We start from the raw sequence: 19,061 nt of genomic DNA, 5'->3' as shown, positions 1-19,061 counted from the left end.
CAGAAGCTCCCTGTTCCCTTGTTCATGGTCTTTCTGATGATTTGCCCCATTGCTAGTGCTGCCTGGCTTGCTTTGTACCTAAAGAGTGAAACATGGATCCCAGGAGACCTTATTTAGGGAGCCAAAGAATCAAAACCATTGTTCTAGGCGCTCTAGTTTAAGGCAATTGCAAATCAGAGACCTTCCAGTTGAACCAGGTGATCAGTGGCTCTTGTGAACACCTTCAAGCTGAGTGTGGGAAGAAAATAATCATAAGTCTGCTGCAGCACGTGGGTCAGGAAGGCAACAGGCAAAAGACAGAAAATGTTGTTAAAGGCACAAAATTAGATGGAAAAACTAGATAGTTTGTGTGGCTGAAATGTATGTATTTAGCTATAACAACTTGTTGCACAAGTAGTGAGATGGATGGAGTTTCACATCTTATAAATGTATTTTCCACATTTGCTAACCCTCAACATCCTGCAATAACCCCAGACTTCCATGGCTTTTCTTTCCACAAAGTGACAAACAGCTTCAAATAACCCCAGTCTTTCTCTGAGCAGGGACTGGACCCAATGACCTCTGAAAGTCCCTCCCAACTGAAATGATTCTGTGGTTCTTTAATAGGTCAGCAATTTCCATGAAGTTCACAGGTATTTATTAGTTCAGTCTTCTATCCCTTTATAATTGTTTGTTGATAGTGACAGACAGTGCAATAACCTAAGCTCTGCTTCCTCAGGAAATAGGGTAAAATACATAATTACAAAATTTCCAGGGATGTTTTCAATTCAGAGATCTTTGGTTTGATGATTTCTCTTTAATTGAACAAATTACCTTTTAAGGAGAGATAGAAATCATTATTCCTTAATAATAAAATGTGGTAAATCCATTACACCTGAATGCATCCCATAGTTCAAAGTTTTACATGATTTAAAGTATATTTTTGAGCAGTTTTCCAAAGCCACATCTTTCATATGACTTCACGGAGTCAGGCCATCTGATTTCATAGCCATTAAAAAAAAAAAGATTAAGTTTAATTTTCACAATAAAACCAAGCCTGTTTTGCTAAGAAGTTGTATATTTGCATCTAAGCTGCTAAGTGGTGACTCAGTCTCTGTTTACCATCTTTGAAAAGTCCAATGATTCCTTTTTCATCAAATTTTGTTGGACACAGTAAACTATGAAGTGTTACAGTGATATACATCCAAAGTAAAAAGGCAATGGAAGGTACTTTACTGGTCCATCTTTTTCTGTACAATTGTAATTAATCAGCTAAGGGTACCTGTAAAGGTGGTGTCTCACTCTGAGTAGAAGGCAGAAGGTGAAGCTGAAAAGTATCTATGTAATTAGGTATACTTGCAAGAACCCTTTTTAAAATAAATATATTATTAGTGGAAGATAGGGATTGCCAGGAAGAAAACTGATGCCTCCCATGCAGCATGTGTTGTTCCGCTGAAGCACTTCAACCTGCAGAGGTTCTCAAAATGCTTGTGATGCGGTGTTTGAATAATCTGTACATCTCCTCTGTAAGGGAGGTGAGATGTTTAAGATCATGGTATTTACAAACAGGCAGCAAAAGATGAAGTGGCTTGTTGTGCACCACAGGTCACACAGCAGCTAACTCACTGTCAGCGCCAGAATGTGAGCTGTGTGTATATTAAAGAAGTGAGTTATGTGGTCTTTTTTAGAAAAAATGATGGTTTGTATGTTCTGGCCATCCCTGTATCACACATCCAAGGAAAGGTGGCACAGAGCAGTGGGATGAAAATGAGGTGAATTCTTCAGGCATGGCATAGCAAATGACCACCCTCCTGCAGATTTTCTGTTGTTTGCCTCTTGACTTTTGACATCAAAAGCAAGTATCACCTGTAATGGTATTTGGCCACTTGTCTCTCCAACTGTGGAGGATACCAAAGAATTTCTGTGCCCTTTGCCCAGAGAGTTCTTGAAGACTACAAGAGTAGAAACTTTCCAGTTATGGTACCAGGCTGAGACTTAGAAGATGGGACTTCAGTTTTTGGCTTTGCCACAGCTCTCCTCTATGACACGTCCTCTGCAAAGCAGATGGCTGATCCAGCGGACTGCAACACACATTTAAGTTGGGACTTGCTAACTAGAGGAGTTAATTGTGTATCCACGAATGTAGTTCTCTGCTTGTCTGGTCACAGGAAAGGATCACAGAGATGGGCAGGTACTGTCTCAGCTAAATAAAGTGTTTCCTGATGTTGACTGCGTCTGCCAGGTGTTAGTGCTGCTAAACAAACGAGCAATTATGTAAACTATTATGTTCAAATGAAAATCAATATAGAATATAACATGAAAAATCTGAGTACTTCAAAATTTGAGCCATTTCTCCTCCCTGAGATCACCTCCTTGTGCCTGGCTGCACATCAAATCCCCACCCAGATGCTGAGTTTAGCTTTTGTGTACCATGAAGGTGATGACAGCCCAGGCATCAGCCTGAGACCTACCGTGCTATCTATCCACTGTATTTTCCTTACCTCCTTCCTCTACCTTCTTCCTCAGAAGAAAAACCTGCCTCCACAAATCCTTTCCTTCTTTCAAGAGTCCGCATTAATGGTTACAGCCTCTCTGCTACTGAGTCACCCTGGTCTTCACTTGATCCTGACGGTTTAATAAACTCTGAAAACAGGGCAGGGGCAGCATAAACTTAGGTGATGCTATGGCTACATTGAATCTTTATCTATCATATTAGAATAATCTGTTGTATATTAAGGGGCAGATTTGATTTCTTTTCAGCGTGTTATTTACAGTCTGGCAGAGTTCAGTACAAATGTAGGAACTGATCCTGCAATTTGATCAGCCTAGGTAAACCCAATGAAGTCAGTGGAGTCTGCACAGATGGATTGGATTCCAGTATTGGAGATTATTCTTGTAAACTGTTTAATATGCAAACCTCACAAAATCTGCAGTCACAAAATGACCAAATAAAACAAGGCACCTGAGATCTGCAGTTGGCATTTTTACTTCAAATGAATGTAACAGCATTGGCTGAATTAATCCATTTGTTTTAAGTTGCAGAGAAATGATCCTAGAAAGGAAATAAATTTTTTAAAGTGAAAATAATAACAGAAAGAAACTATTTAAAAATAAGCTTGGGAAGATACACCTGTTGCTTTCAAGTGAATAAGACTAGATTCTAGAAGACATGACTCTCTATCACTTTCAAATGAGAGCCCTGATCCTGCAGGGAGCTCTGTGCAGGCAGATCCAAGAACCAATGCAGTGTCCTGCGGTGTCTTCAGTCTTGATTTCAGGTCAGAAATTCCCAGTAAAATGAACAAAAGTATTTTTTCTTTTTTTTTCTTTTTTTTTTTTTTTTTTGTGTGTGTGTTTGTGTATGAAAGGAATATCAGAATGATGAAGCTTCATTGTTACTACAAGATACTGCTGAAGTGAAAGCCCTTTGGCTTTTGATAAAGATATGTCTGCTGAATTTTTCCCAGAGTAAGTTGTCTCCTAAGTATTATTAGGAATTTGAGTTCAGCAGGAGGAAGAAGAAGTAGTTTGATTAGAAACCGCTGCCCTCTGATTTTTCAGATGTCAGCCCTATTGTCATTGTCATCCTCCTGGTTCTGCTATGCTATCCACCAGCAAGCAAAGCTGGAGAGGTCAAAGTGCAAGCAAGCCAAAAACCCAAGACAGAATTAAAAAAGGTATCTTCAGCCTTTTTTTTTTATAAAAGCCATAAGAAACAAATGAGATGCTTGCTTTTTTTCCTCCTCTTTAAGATACTTTTCAGAGGCATATGTGAACAGGAATGATTGCTACAGATATTTGAGCAGAGCCTGCGAATTAATTGCTAGAAAACTGCTCCTATATGTGGGGTCTGAGGAGGAGGAGTTTCTCTCCGCAGCAATGCCAGAATTGTGCAGAATGTTGCAGAGAGGAGGAAGATACCAATTAGAGTAATAGAAAGAGCAGGGCTGGGAGCACAGAGATAAACATCTGGAAGGCTCCCTGGGGCAATTGCATTTGAAGACTTAAAAATAGGAAAGATGAATTTAACTGGGATCCTGAAACGGAACTGAAACTGGTAGAGTTGTTTGCCGGTGGAATCACGTAATTGCACTTCTTCCTATTATCAGTGGCAGCTTACATTCAGAGGAGTTTAGTAAGCTGGACTTTTAAAGAACATAGAAGGAGAACTGACAATAGAGTGTAGGAGGCAAGATGAGAGCATGAATTAACATTTCCACAGTGGTGAAGTCAAAGCCAAATGTGGCATCTGACTGCCTTTATTTGTTCTCAATATTTAGCAATGAATATTAATTATATTTAATACAAGCTGTTTTGTTATTTGAATATGAAACTTACTTAAACATTCAGTTGGTGCTAGCATCACAGCTCAAAGCAGGCTGTCATTATTTCAGCATGCCTCTCTTTTTAGGCAACCCCTCTTATGTCCACTGTAGTGGAAGTGAAGTGGCCTTTCACTCAGGGTACATTTTGGATGAGCTTGGATTTTAGCAAGAATAAACCATTAAATTATTTTGAGAAAATTGGGGGGAAAAAATAAATTTTGAGCAGTTTTAGATATATTGTATTTGAAATTATTCTGATGCATGGTGTGGTGGGTAGTAATAGGGCATGGAGAGGAAAGAGAATTATCAGTTTCAATTTTCAGTTACGCTATGCATAGAAAACCCTTGAATTGATCATTTTTAAAGATAGCCTCTGGTCAGAATTCACTTCTTGGCCTGGGATCCTTAGGTTAAGATAATTTTCTGTAACTTTTTGGTTTGATCCGTGCTGTCTGCAGTTGCCGCATTAAGCAAAAAGCAGGATTCCTATGGTCATCATTTACCCTTTCCACCAAGTATATGTAGATGTAGATGTAAATGTAGATGTAGATGTAGATGTAGATGTATATTTAATATCCCCCATCTTTTCTTCCTGACTGTACCTGGCAAAGGAAGTCCTTGCAGAATCATCACTGCTTTGCCAGTGTTGAGGGCTGTTGCCTGGAGTGGTATGATGCTTGTAGGAACCTGCTTTGACACTTGATTTCCCTGGCTTCTCTGGAGGCTACTTCAGTGTTTTGGCAGACTGCTGTTGTTGGTACTCATTATATTTCTTGCCTCAATGCTCAAGGTGCATCGATAAAGTTCTTCTTTAGTAGCTTAACACGCAGTATCTTCTACAAAAGCTTTAATTTGGTGCCTCTTATGTGCTCAGTGGGATGGCTTTTTCATATTTCCATCCATAGGCAAAATAAACTGTAACCATCCAACAGGAGGATTCTGCCAAGGGTTAGCTTATGGACTCATCTGAATGCTTTGGTCATGGCAGGGGAGAGGTATTCTTCTTTATTAATAGGATTTCATGCTTCTGAGTAGCTTCAAGGAAGTCAGTCTCAGAGGTCCTCCACAGCAGAAGCTGAAGGAGCAAAAGCCATCTTTCAACACAGAGCAAGCCCCAAGAGGTTGGAATATTTAAAGATCTTGTCAGGAGCTTTCTAACAAGGCCAAATCTTTTACCTCAGGCATCAGATCAGAACAAGCAGAAGATTTTGAGTGATGTTCAGCTGGGTTTCAAATTTGGGAAGACCTACAGCTGCAAGTGAAGAGGAACTGACACTTTTATTTGATGAATCTTTGGTGATTTAGTCAGTCAGAACCCAAAGCTTAAAGCACTGACCTTCCCCAATACACATGGGAAGCAGTACATCCAGGTAGTCAGGCTCCTTGATGTAAAAATGCCAACAAGTTTTACCTAAACTGAATTGCTGCAAGACTCTTAAGACTCATAACAATGAGTTCACATGACAATGGGTATTTTTGAAACCTCCTACAAAAATCTCTGTTCTAGGGTCTTTATGGGGTCTGCCATTGCTGACTTCCTTTGAAACACTCATTGTCTGGTTTCTTAAATATTTTCTTGGTGACATCAAGTGAGTTTCATGCATCAGTCATCTTCTCTTAGATTTTACATGGTAGAGAGCTGCAGAGAACTCATCAGAGAATCATTGCAAAGAGGAGACTTGAGCTACTTTGCCATTTCCACCCTGCATCTTATAATGAAGCACCGTTCTGAATTTCTGATAGAAACCAACTGTGAAGTGCTACTCGAGTAGACTAATTCCCTTGGAAGGTCTATCTAACTCACTGTCTCACTTGGTATCAACACAACATGCATGTTGTCTAATGGCTAAGCTACTCCAGTACATTTTGGTTTTATAACCTATCTGGCCTGAAGTTTTAAATTATGTCAAGCTGCATTGGATCTGAACAAAGCAGCCTACACTATTTGTCTTGGGGATATTTCCATCAAAGGCAACTAGCTATATGGACTTTCTCCTCGCATTTACAAAACCACTATGTTTTAGATTTGGTCTACAGCAAGAAATCCTATTTTAGTCATCCTGTGCTGTGGAAATTGTTTCCAATATTATAGGAATCAAGCTGTTCAACCCAGTAGAAACTTCATCTGTTGCAGGATAACATTACTTAGCTCTGAAGTTCTTTTGCTGTAGTTTTGCATGCATCTTTCAGAGTAAGCAATGCTACACTGGAGATTACTCTGAGTTGCCTTACCTTTTGTTTAAAATATGACTTGGCTTCTGTATCCATCCCTTTCTCCTACCAGTTCCATCTTACATGGCTCTTCTCATTGTTGTAGCTTCTTTTTTGTCACCTCCTGATACTCCAGGGGTAAGAATCCAGACAGACCTCTGAAGAGGCCCAGCCACTCACTAGAACTGTCTTCCCTGAAGAGACTGTTCACCTCTGTCCTATAGCTGGAGAGTCACTGGTAAGATACCGATTTTGTAACTGCATTATTCTGTCAGACTTTCTTCCCATTTCCATCCTCTTATTTTTTGCTCTCCTTGTCTGATTTATTTCTCTGGTAAAACATTAACTCCTGCTCAAACTGGGAGCTGCACAGAGCAGCTGATCCAGTTGTGGAGACCACCAGCCACTGCTGGATGGACCCAAACCTCTCGGGGTTATAAAGACTTGTGTTTATCTCATTCTGAGTAGCCAAGATGTAGGAATGAAGATCTTCAATGAACTGAGAATCTGAATGGACTCTTTAAAAGTAAAAATTACAGGTTAGTAACTTTCTTATTTGAGGCAGCTGATATTTCACAATCAATACTGTTTGGGATGTTGCTAGTATAGTATAAGATCTCATTAGGCATTCACAGCATCAAAGCTTAACCAAAACTAGAGAACAAACTAACAACTAGGCAAAACCATGCATACATTAATGCAGAAATGGATTATTCTGTGAAATATTACTGATTTACACAGGTACGAATAAAAAAGTCATCATTTGTTCTGGGAATTTGAGTAAAGATAAGTGAGGAGAGAATATTTTTCAAAAACTTTAGGCTGAGTATGTGAAAAATGTCTTATTTAGTGCTACTTACTAAATCATGGACATACTTTTAAAGGAAAAAGGTGGAAGCCTGTCCCTTAAGGGGTTTAAAATAGTAGGAAGCAATCCTGCATTAGGAAATAGGATGGATGGAAGTACTGGTTACACAGCCAGTTAGGACTTGAGGAAGGCAATAATTGCCTTAGCCAGCACAGCTACAGCTGCAAGAGGATGAGTCGTGAGACCCTCAGGCTCACACATGGCTTTTCAGTGGGGATATTCCTACACATAACATTACACATACACATTTGCAGACCTGCAATTCTAATGTATTTGATTTCCTCCTCTCTATATCCTATAATTTGAGAGCTGAAAATCATTTATAGTAGAGAGAGTGTTGTTTAAACATGAGGGTTAACTTAATGTTTAAACAGATTGGGTTTTAAGGATACTTCCAACTTGTAACTGATCATCTCTCAATACAACAGCTACGTACCAGTTTCAAGGAAGCAGGAAACTTTTTCCAGTCCAATGTCTTCATTTCCTATGTCCCTGAACAATAATTTATAGCACTGTCACACAGTCTCAGAAATACTACGTTGCAAAGGTCAGAATGCTTAAAGATGTCACTACTGTTAGCCACCTTTCCCATCCTCTTGCCGGGTGTCACTGCCCTCAAAAGCAAGGACAACTTTTTGTGAATTAGCACTGGGACCGCTGCAGTTCTGTATTAAGGCCAACCCAGGCCGGAGTTATTTTCCTCCAGTATATTGGGCTGACAGTGGCAATCTAGGACCTGATTCTCCAGAGGATCAGATGTCTCTGCCTTGAAGAGGAGTAAGGCTGAAGGCAGTGTAACCTCAGACTGCTGATTTTAATCTGCTCTCCCAAGTGTGCTGGAGCTTATTTAAGCATCAGATAGTGGCAGTGATGGAGAGGTTCTGGGCTGCGTGACAGGTACTAGAGGCCAGGTAGATTGTTGGTCTGATTTTGCTGGCTGTGGAGAGTTTGGACACACTGATAAGCTATTTTTGAATTCTGCCAGGCTGGCTATCTAGAATTTCATGGGACATCCTCAATCCTCTTCTGCCCCAATGGAGGAGACAGAAAAGTGAAATAGTTATACACACAGCAGCAGGATAGCAGGGAAATGTGGACAACGAGTCACAGCTAGAAGGACTCTAGTTGCCTTTTAAAGGGTTTCAAGAACAGTCACTGATTTTGGGAATCGGTGGTGAGCTGAGGGAGCTGCAGCTGCCTGTGGTGGTGGGAGGAGGCATGAGTGAAAGCCCAGGCTTCCCCACTGCCTGAAGGGAGGGGAATTTCCAAGGGGAGGGGTGAAATAGCATGGGTGGGGGCTCCTGAGAGCAGGGAAGCCCAGGCATGTACCCAGATCCTGTGACAGGGTGCAGCTCTGAGGAGGGATACAGTCGTTGGACATGTACATCATTTTGCAGTACAACAGTGCATATGTGCTCATGGTTTTCTGCCTGATAGCTGGTGTGGTCTGAAGCACTGCAAGGAAACTGCAGTTTCACAGGGAGACGTGCAAACACATGCTCCTTGTGCAATGCTTACGCTCCCACACTCACCCTCTTCTTTCTCCATCACATATAACTCAGGTTCATTACTTTTCCTTCCCCATTATTTTGGAAAAAAAAATCACTGTTTTGGAAAAGAAAAGTGCCACTTTATAATCGTCAGGGAGGCCAGAACTTTTCAAAACTTAGTTCTTCAGAGCACTTTGAAAATTCCCACCAGAAAACATCGTATGAGGAAGCTGGAGGGAGTCAAGGCTGGTTCAGGAGTAATTTCTGGGGATATGAGGAAGACAAAATAGCAATAACCTGCGTGAAGAAGAAAGGCTTATTGGTCCTCATGTTGTTGTTCTTCCTGTTCTTCTGGCTTCATCAGCTCTCTGCTGGTTCCTGCCCGGAGGAGCTTCCTCATTCTTTCCCTGTTATTGTTGAGTCCACCTCTTTCCATTTCCAACAGCCAGAACGTGAAGCGGATCGAACAATGAAATAACAAATCTCGTGTTTCCCAATGCCTAGCAAATACTCCCAGAGCCTGTCTGACAGTCCCCAGGGTGGAGGATCACTCTGGGAGCAGGAGACTGCCAGACCCAGCAGCAGCAAGGCTGACAGTGTGCTCTCTTTTCTTGAGACTAAGAGAATGAAGTCTTTTTACAAATCTTTATGTAGAAAATCTTATTTTTGTTTCTTTTCCTAGATTGATGGCGTGCGATTCTTCCTACTTTATTTATGGAGGGATTATTTGGCCACATGATTAACTAACACAACAACCAATTACACACATATTGTAGTAATTGGGAGTTTGTGTATAGAAAAATTACCACAGAAATTATATGAAATAAGCTCATCTCAGTGACAAAGAGGAAGACGGAGGAAGACTGGCTATTAGAGCAGGAGTGTAGACCATGTCTTCCCATATAGTTCTGTCATCTTGCTTTTCATTAGCAGACACAGAGATTCTTTTTCAAAAAACACATTTGGTGGTATTTTAAAAAAATCTGCAGTTTACTAGATGCTCAGGTATGGTATTTATTGTATCAAACAATGACATGAATAAACTCCTTGTAGCCTGTATTTGTTGCTAAATGCTTTTACTATGCAAAAGACACTTGAACAGGGATATTACATTCAGAAGGCAGGTGTTTGTGTGGTGTTTTGCAGCCAGCAGCCTGGTGTTGCCTCTGCTGCTTGGGACAGTTTCTTAACCCTTATACTGAAAAAAAAAAAGTTTAGCTATTGCAGAGGTCCTGTCAGAACTGCTCCCAAGAAATAAGAGGCTTCAAATATCAATGGCTTCCCTGTGAGGAAATCTGAATCTTTCCTTGAAGGACTGGATAGCCTTAATGGTTGAATCCAGGAAGCAGAAAATTAGGTTAAGTGAAAGAAGCACAAAAGGATAAAAGTAACCTGTAGGCAATCTCAGTTTGTCTCAGAGGAATTTTGTAACAGAAAGACAAAATGGTTGTGCAATATATCTGGAATTAAAAATTCACAAATTCAGACTACCTCCTCCCACTCCCAAAATAATTTGCTGTAAAATTTATTGCCATCTTAGCGAACTGAAGACAAGCTGAAAGAGATGTCACCTAATTCAAGAACAGAGGGGACCGGGCAGCAAGATAAAGAAAATGGAGAGTTCTGTGAGTTGTATCCCACTCTGATAAAAAAGGTCAGCACCAAAATAACAATTCTAAGTCTAATTTTTCTTTATGGATTTAGAATCGTTGCACACCAGCCAGGACAATATATCTGTATAGCTACACTATTGCCAGCAACAATGTTAAGAGAGAGAAGACAGTCGTTATAGTCACCAAAAGTATAAATATAAAATTAAGGTTAAAGGAAGATACTGAAAACTGATAAAGGGAACTAAAAAAATTACTTGAGCGTATCCTCTGAATATCCTGGTCTTTCTCGGAGAGCATAGCCTGGAGCAGCTCCCCAAAGAGAAGCACACATCAGCTCCTTTGCCAACAGCAGCTCATCCTGCAGGGAGAGCACAGGACAGCAATGGATGAACACAGTCCCCCTCCCAGGGAACTACAGGATAGCCCGATAACAAAATTACAAAGATAACATAATTAACATGCTATAGGCTTTGCAAGCTAAATCCTCAACTGCTATAAAATGGAACAGTTCAATGCAGCCAATACATGTATGTCAGCTCAGTCCACTGGAGCATTCGGGGCTGTTACACACCGCAGAGCATGCATCTTGCAAATCTCAGGCAGCACTATGTTCCTGGAGAAGCACAATAAAGGGGAAAACAGTGTGCTATTAACCATGGTCGTGTTAAGTCACCAGCGTCAGGTGACTTTCCACATAGCCTTTATGACGGCCATAAACTAGGCCTGCATCGCCCTCCCGTGCCGCACGCTCAGAAGAAATACAGACATCTTTACTGCAAAGCAAGTCCTGGCCACTCGTATTTTCATTATATTTTACACACCTGCAAGTGATCTGTTCACTGAGAACTTCAAAAGGGCACATTATGCTAGGGCTGATGGAGACCCAGCCATTAGGAATATTATTTTGGTGATTTGAGGACAGGGGCTCCTCATGTGTGCAGTGCTTGGGATGAACCAGGAGAGCTGGGAAGGGCTGTCTGCCTTCTCTAGCCCACCACGCATGCTCTGCACAGCTGGAGAAGGGCCATGGGAAGTCCGTTAGGAAAAAGATTGCTGTTTAGCTTATAAAAGTAGAGATGATCCCCAAGTTGGACATGTGGCATTGCTTGTGATTGCCTGGGACAAAGCTCAGGCGTGCCAACCTGCTTTTAATGGTAAGGAAGTGCTCTCTGCATTGATCCACGGCATGTTTGTGTTGGGGCCAGGCTGTGTCCTACACATTTTTCATTTTTCACAAAAGAAGTGAGGAGAATAGCTCCCAAATGAATAAATCCAGAGTGCTCCACGTGTCACTCTATTGGAGCGCTGCACAGGGGAGAAACCCACCACATCTCCCCAAGTATGAAATCTGCAGGAGCACGACTGTGCTATCAGACATCAGAGAATCTGCATGGGAGAACGTGCAGAAACCAAGTCTCATAGTTCCTCTTGTTTGTAGAGCATTGTTTATAAGCAACACTTCTTCCTTTTGTAGGATCCTTAGCCCTAATTGACTATATTTTAACAAAATTTTTGTCTGTCTTCCCTTATTTCTCAATGGGTTGCCATGCTGAGAAAGCAAAGGAAGCAGCCTCCTCCATTCCTTTCCCTCCTTCTCCCCTGGGGATCTCTCCCTCCCCAAATTGCAGGCAGATTGAGACGTCTGGCATCCAGAGAAGTGGGAAAACAAACAACTCTCTCACAGTCCCAGTTCCACTTTTTGCCTCCTCTTTCAGACCAGCTTGGCTGAGCATGCTGGCTGCATGCAGGCGATGAGCTGCTGCACTGCTGGGCTCGGATGTACGGGGCCGTCACTTCAGCGTGCCACGGTGAATTTTGTCCCTGTGCTGGTATGAAGAGGCACATGCTTTTACACTCTCATTCTGGCCCATGTGAGGGAGGTTAGACTTCTGAAGAACCGTCTGCCTTAACTTTATCCCATATAACTTTTTTCTCCTATTCTACAGGCTGCAACATAGTGAATTAAACATCTAGAAAAAAAGGCTGCCGATGTTTTTTTGCAGCTTTCAGTGGTTCAGATCAGGCCAGCAATCAAAGGGCAAGGCAGAGGCATGCCTTTCCATTGCCTGCTATAAACAATCAAACTCAGACTTTGCACCATGTAGAAGGCTGCATTATAAACAAGCGCGACTGCTATCATATTACCATCCTGAGGCTGATTTATATAAACTGCATTCTGAGCTCTGATTAGGCTCAAAAAACCACATGCTGTATAGGCAGACCAGATTGCTGGAATAGAATTTTCAGTAACACTTCTAATTATTCAGGTGCCTACTAGTGCGAAATTTCTGGTTCAGGGAAGTTGCATGCAGTTTCTTAAGTGTTTTAGGAGGAAGGTAGTTAAGCAAATGAAGATGGACTGCTTTTTGTCTTTGAAGATACTGTATCTCTACTCTGTACATGCTGTATATTCAAGAGCAGTACCTTCAGTTTGGTAAACTGCTGGAGGGACAAATAAATGTATTGTAATGTTAAGGCAGCATGCAAGGAGATGCATCAGGTCTTTTTAATTTATTGTATGGAAGGACTATTTACAGCTGGTGAAGTCCAAAGAGTTCTCAGCAATTTGTTCAGAGGTCACGATCAGGGCTACTTCAAGTGAACCTGCATGGCTCATACCTAACTATTAAAAGACTTTCCATCAAATCATATCATAGAAAGAGCACTATTTCTTCCACTCAACAATTCAGGGATCACACAAGCTCTTGATTATAGACTTGTGTTCTTCTCCCATGATACAAACCCTTCCTTCCCCAAAGATTTTTGGGGCAAAGACTCCCTCCATATTTATGTCAAGAGCCAGATATACCTATGGCTGAGAATATATTAACTCATGCTCATTCAAATGGCAGTGCAGTGAGGCTGGGGACACAAGAATTAAACATTGTAGTGGAGGCTTAGCTGCTTAGAAAAATGCTGCAAGCAATTAGGAAACAGCTGCCCAAAAATAAACTCCAAAAGGTGCAATTTAGTGCCACAGTTCAAGCCCTGCGTTACTAGAAAAGTAGTACAAATGTGCTAACCTTTATCAGTCAGAAGTCCCTGCTGTCCTGGATTCCCATGCAATTGAAAGCAGAGTCATCTGCAACAATGGGAGCTTTATTTATCCTGCACAATTGCTGCCAAAGCAGTCCTGGGACTTCCATGAGACTGCTATGAATATGTTTGGAGGGGGATGAATCTGGCAGAGCGCTGCAAAACTGCTGTATCACCAGTCTCAGGTCTGCCGGCTGGCTGCACTGACTGGCAATTTTTGTGCAGGGTTGCTAAGGAAATTTTAAAGCTTTTAGGAGACTGAAATGGCACTGTTCAACCTGCCCGCCCTGTTAGAGACTCATGATTGCTCTACCCTCTAGAGGCAGTGGAGAGGATATAATTGGTGCTGTTATGACAGCTGATGGAGATTTAGAGTAGGGACTGCAGTCTGTGCCCAGCCCTGCAGCCTGCACATACTCCCCACTCCCACTCTGACAGTGGGAATTTTTAGGACTAATGAATAAAGAGATGAGCCAAGAGTAAAATGGGGATAATTTTGCATCATCTTTCCAATGGCTCCCTGGACCTCTTTATGAGATTGTCTGTTCTTTTTGTTATTCAGGGTGGGAGTAGGTGTGTACCCAAGGGACAAGAAAAAAAGTCTTTCCTTTGTTAGGGACATTCAGCGCTTTCAGATGTGTTGCATGGTGCTTGTCAGCTGCAGCAGGGGAGAAATCTGTGGCCTTCTGAGCGTCCTACTGAACTGGTCATAATCCTGTTAGTCTTCCTAATACGACCTACTTCTTCCCAGGACTGAGAGTCATCCTGCTTTCATAGGAGACGGTAATGAAACTAAATCTGCTTTTCAGCATGTAGGACTCCTGCAAGAAGAGTCATTTGCTGACAAGTCTGGACGTGATACTGGAGAGGCAGCAGGACTGATAAGTTCTCACTGGAGAGCAGGCTCAGCAGGTTAGAAGACTTTTCACTGGACATTATTACCAAGCTCATAGGGCTTAGGGAACAGTGAGAATTTGGGGGCATCAAACTGATAACGTACCTAGAAAGCTCACTGATTGCATCCCAGAAGATGGAGCCATTACAGCAGAAGGACTTAAGCACTCTACATCCTACAAGAGCTTGGCATCCTTATGAGACATGTGAAAATACTTCACTGCCTCACAGCCAGGAAAAGCTCTGGGTCGTTCTTGTAGGGAGAACTTTCAAATCTTCACTGACAATAAAATAAGGGTAAGAATTTTATTCTGGTTTCATGAATGTGCCTTTTTGTTTATGCAGTCTTCCTAACTCCTCACAACATGAACCCTCCAGATGTGAGGGCTGAATCAAAGTTCAGGCTAGATCAGGATTGCTTTTGGTGAACACAAAGAAATAGGGGACAGCAAAACAGCATGGAAGGTATTCTCTGAGGTGATGCTGACCTTATTTCCTAATGGGCTGAAAAGAGGTAGGCAAGAAGCAAATATAAAAGGAAATTTCATAATAACTGTCTACTTGAACTCTTTCCAGAGTGAAGGTGAGAACCTTCTTGACAGCCAGCTTCCAGGCATCTGTGGTTCTGCTCTTGGGTAAACGTAAATAATGCCTTGTGGAAAAGCCACTCAATTCTACAGTTTGAATTTGGTTAATTAAAGGATTCTGGGGGAATATTTCTTAACATATGACCCTTCATGTGAAAAGAATATACTCAGAAACTCTGGTACATCAGAGCAAATGTGGATGCCAGGTACATGCCAAATCCAAGAACAAGAGTTTCCAATGCATTACCTTTTTCCTTATGACAAAGGCTTTTATTCTGCTTCCAATATTAAATTTGTACTTTTTTATAAGATTCATGTCAAAGTGAGGTGATGTTGGTGAATGTTTCCCAGCAGGAGTCATTCCAAGCTACTATTAGGGTTGACTTGCAGAGGCCAGAAAAAGCAACAAGAGTGAGCATATACTGAGGGATTCTCATGTCAGATTTTGAAGATTTTAACTTGTCCTTGAAGATATAAGCTTGTCTCAATGATTGGCTGCAGTAAGTTTCCCAAGATAAGGTCTCCCACGTGGTCTCCATCATCAAGTGCACTGCACGCCAAGTCATGAGTAAGGTGGGGGATATAAAGGCAAACTTTGAGACATATTGCACAGGCAAAAGGAACTTGTCATAGATCCAGAAATAGAGCCCTGTGTAAAGCCCAGAGTATCGCAGTGGCAAGCCCCTAACATGCTAAATGTCACAAACTTCTAAGCAATGCACATAGATGTAGCCAAAGTTTCCGTGCAACATCCAGTTGTTATTTCTATCTTGAGATATGTTGCAGGAAGAACATTAACACAGCTTGCAAGACCACCAATGTGAGGTATGCAGTGCATGCGAGACCACATAAGAGAAGGATTCTCCCTGGTTATCACATGCCTGAGAGAATCTGTGTCATCCTGATACTAAGAGCAATAAAGTGATATGTCAATGGAAAGCAGAGCCTGTAGGTTGACAGTGGCTCAAAAAATATTTGGCAGTTCCCAAAATGTTAATTTCCGCCTCCCATTGTCACCTCTGGTTTGCTTAATATTGTTTGATTTTCATTTTGATTTAAACTCTGTTATCACTGGCATAGTGTCAAACTGTGAGGCTCTTTGAAAACAACTAGCTTACCTCTTGCCTCAATTCCTAAATCCCAGAGCATAAGACATCTTTCAGGGGGAAGAACAAAATGTACTGCCCTGCTTTATTAAGAGACTCTAAGGATCTACAGCGCTCTAGTGAAAAGGTACGAGGCAAAGCTCACCAGTGGAGGAGGGTTGAAGGGCTTGCAGGAGGTCATGGAAAGGCTCTATAGCAAGGAGACCAACTTTCATCTCCTCTTGGTTATTTAAGCCATATCACTCTCTAAATGTGTATTGCAGTCTCTGTCCTGAGAAGCTTACAGTTCATGTTACAGGCAGCTGTGATACAATACTCAACTATTAAGGTGGTTGTTGACAGTGATAACATGGCTCAGTGTTGGAAGGCTCTCAGTGGAGAAATGGGTATTTGGAGTACAGCGGTAGGAAAGATAAAAGGTCACAAATGTTGAAGCAGAAATGTGGCTATTAGTATACAAAGGGATATAAAAAAATCTGTTAGTATGAAAACATAGTAAAATAATGTAATTGTCCTTAAGCAAAGTAACACAAGGACCTATTTGAAACCTCTCTTCAGTCCTCCCAAATTCAGAAGTATTAGACGAGTAATTTTATTTCCCCGTCACGGCTCATTATGAAAGGACATGGCATGCTCTGCATCCTCTCTGTTTCTAAGATTGGTATTTATCTCATAATGTTCTGTATGTGAAAGTATCCTGTTCTTTGATTGACATTAGACCTCCCCAAATAAAGTTACAATAATTTTCCTGGACGTTATCTCCAGAGAAGGCAGGATTAGGAACAAAAGGTCAATCTAAGGTGCATTGACAGAGCTGGATGCTGAGCTGTGCCTGAGGAGTACCCCAGGCAAGAGCAACGCACAGTTTCAGTGCTTTATTTCAGCTTGTTCTGCTCTATATGGTGACTAATATTACATTGATTTGGTGGAATAATGTGAAGTATCAGATGAAAATAGTCTTTCAAGTACAATTTGCTACCAATCAGGTTACAACTAGGGTGAAAACTTGAAAAAAACATTGACTCATCAAGTTGAAGCTGCTTGGTTTTTGCCCAAAACTGTCTTTAAAAACAAAAACTGCATGAAGAGTCCCTAAATCTTTAATAATATGCCCCAATTTAAGAAAGAGATGCAGTCTGTGTTTGAGCTTTTAAGAAAAAGATGCACCCAGAGATGCCGGCTCTGTCACGGCAGGATTTCTTGTGTAAGTGTGTATCATTGCTACTCAGCAGCCAGACGTGGATCTGGTCCTCCAGTGCCAGCCCTTGTGCTGACTCTTCCGTCCTGCTCTGAATAGTGTGACGCTGCACAGTGCCTCAGATGATGCTGTCAGGGACCACAGTGTGAGGTAAGCGGGATGACTCACTCCCTTCGTCTGTTCAAGAAGGGCATAAATATTATACAGTTTGTCTTGATTCTAAAAGAAAAAAAATTTAAGAGTTTTTAGAGTTTCTGAACACAGTACATGGCAGAGCCACAGGCAGACTGCATCACATTCCAGTGAACTGGCAGTTTCTCTTTATTTATGGGAGATATTTCTCATTCCTTTCACCAAGGAAGACCACCTCCCATTCTGCCTCCCACAAAAATGTTTCACTAGAACTTTTCTGATGGTGCCAAAACTAGATACATAGCACATAAAATACAGCACTATCAAAATATGAATCAGTCTCAAAGCAACCTCACTCCTGGTCAGGTGACACAGGTTAAAAACCAGACTGGGAATTCCTGATGGATTTTCTGGAGAGCCTCAACATCCCAACCTCTTTCACTGTTATGCATAAAACAAAGAACGTTTTTATTTGTGGAACATATCAACTTGCTTAAAACAATACAAGCAACTGAAAATGCAGCCCTGCCTCCTTTTTTTAGTAAGTTTGCAAACCAGCATGGTCTAACCATTCATCCAAGAAAATTCAGAGGAATCTGACACTCATTCCCTTGGCAGCAGGATGGAAGACTCAATTAAATGCGAAAGCCAGCTCTTGACAAGAGAAGTTCCTTTCCTATGTGGTATCAGGCATATAGATTCATATCCTCAGCTGTTAAAACAGGGATTTGTACTACACCAGGAATCGTCCCTTTCTTTCTCAGGTTGACTCCGATAGGGAAAATGAAAGGAGAAAATGTTAAGGAGGAACCAAGATATTTAAAAAGTTAATACTTATAGCACCGACCTATGACTGATTAACAAATAAACTCCTGTCATCAAATGGCTTGGTTAGGTGAAGGTGCCATATGCCAGTGAAAGACCACTTGCATCGGATGTTGGAGCTGTTTGTAACCGGGAGGCACAGCACGCCCGCCACCTGAGAAACCCTGAGCACATCAGCCACAGCCCTTAGCTGCTGCCTTCTTCAGACTGCTGGGTGAGCACTGCTCTGATCAAATGTAAGGCTCTATTCCTCATTTACATCAAATAACACTAATTGCATGTAGTCTATCAGGACAGGTACAGGTAGAAGGACTGGCAATAACAGCACAGTGAAGTCTGGAGTGGAATCGGCTGCCCAGGGAGGTGGTGGAGTCACCATCCCTGGATGTGTTTAAGGGTCGTTTGGATGAGATGCTGGGGGATGTGGTGTAGGGGAGAACTTGTAGAGTCGGGCTGATGGTTGGACTCGATGATCACAAGGGTCTTTTCCAACCTGAATGATTCTGTGATTCTGCAGGATCCTGTGGGCAGTAAGCGTAAACCACGGCCCTGGTGTGCTGCCACCACCAAGTGCCACACCATTACGGTGAGACCGGCCTGGTGAACTTGTCTGAACAGCACTGTTAGTCACCGCTGCTGTTAATGGCAGATGTGTAGCTAAACTTCTTGTGCTACATCAAATTCTCACTTACAGTCTCTCCTCCCCGAAAGCTCACTCATGGATGACCCAGTGGATGGTAGTCTTCAGGCCAGGGATCCTTATCCTTATTCACTCTTACTCAGTAAAAAAATGATTG

Source organism: Strix aluco, chromosome 15 (assembly GCF_031877795.1).
Source record: "Strix aluco isolate bStrAlu1 chromosome 15, bStrAlu1.hap1, whole genome shotgun sequence".
Lineage (NCBI taxonomy): Eukaryota > Metazoa > Chordata > Aves > Strigiformes > Strigidae > Strix > Strix aluco.
This window is presented reverse-complemented; position numbering follows the sequence as displayed.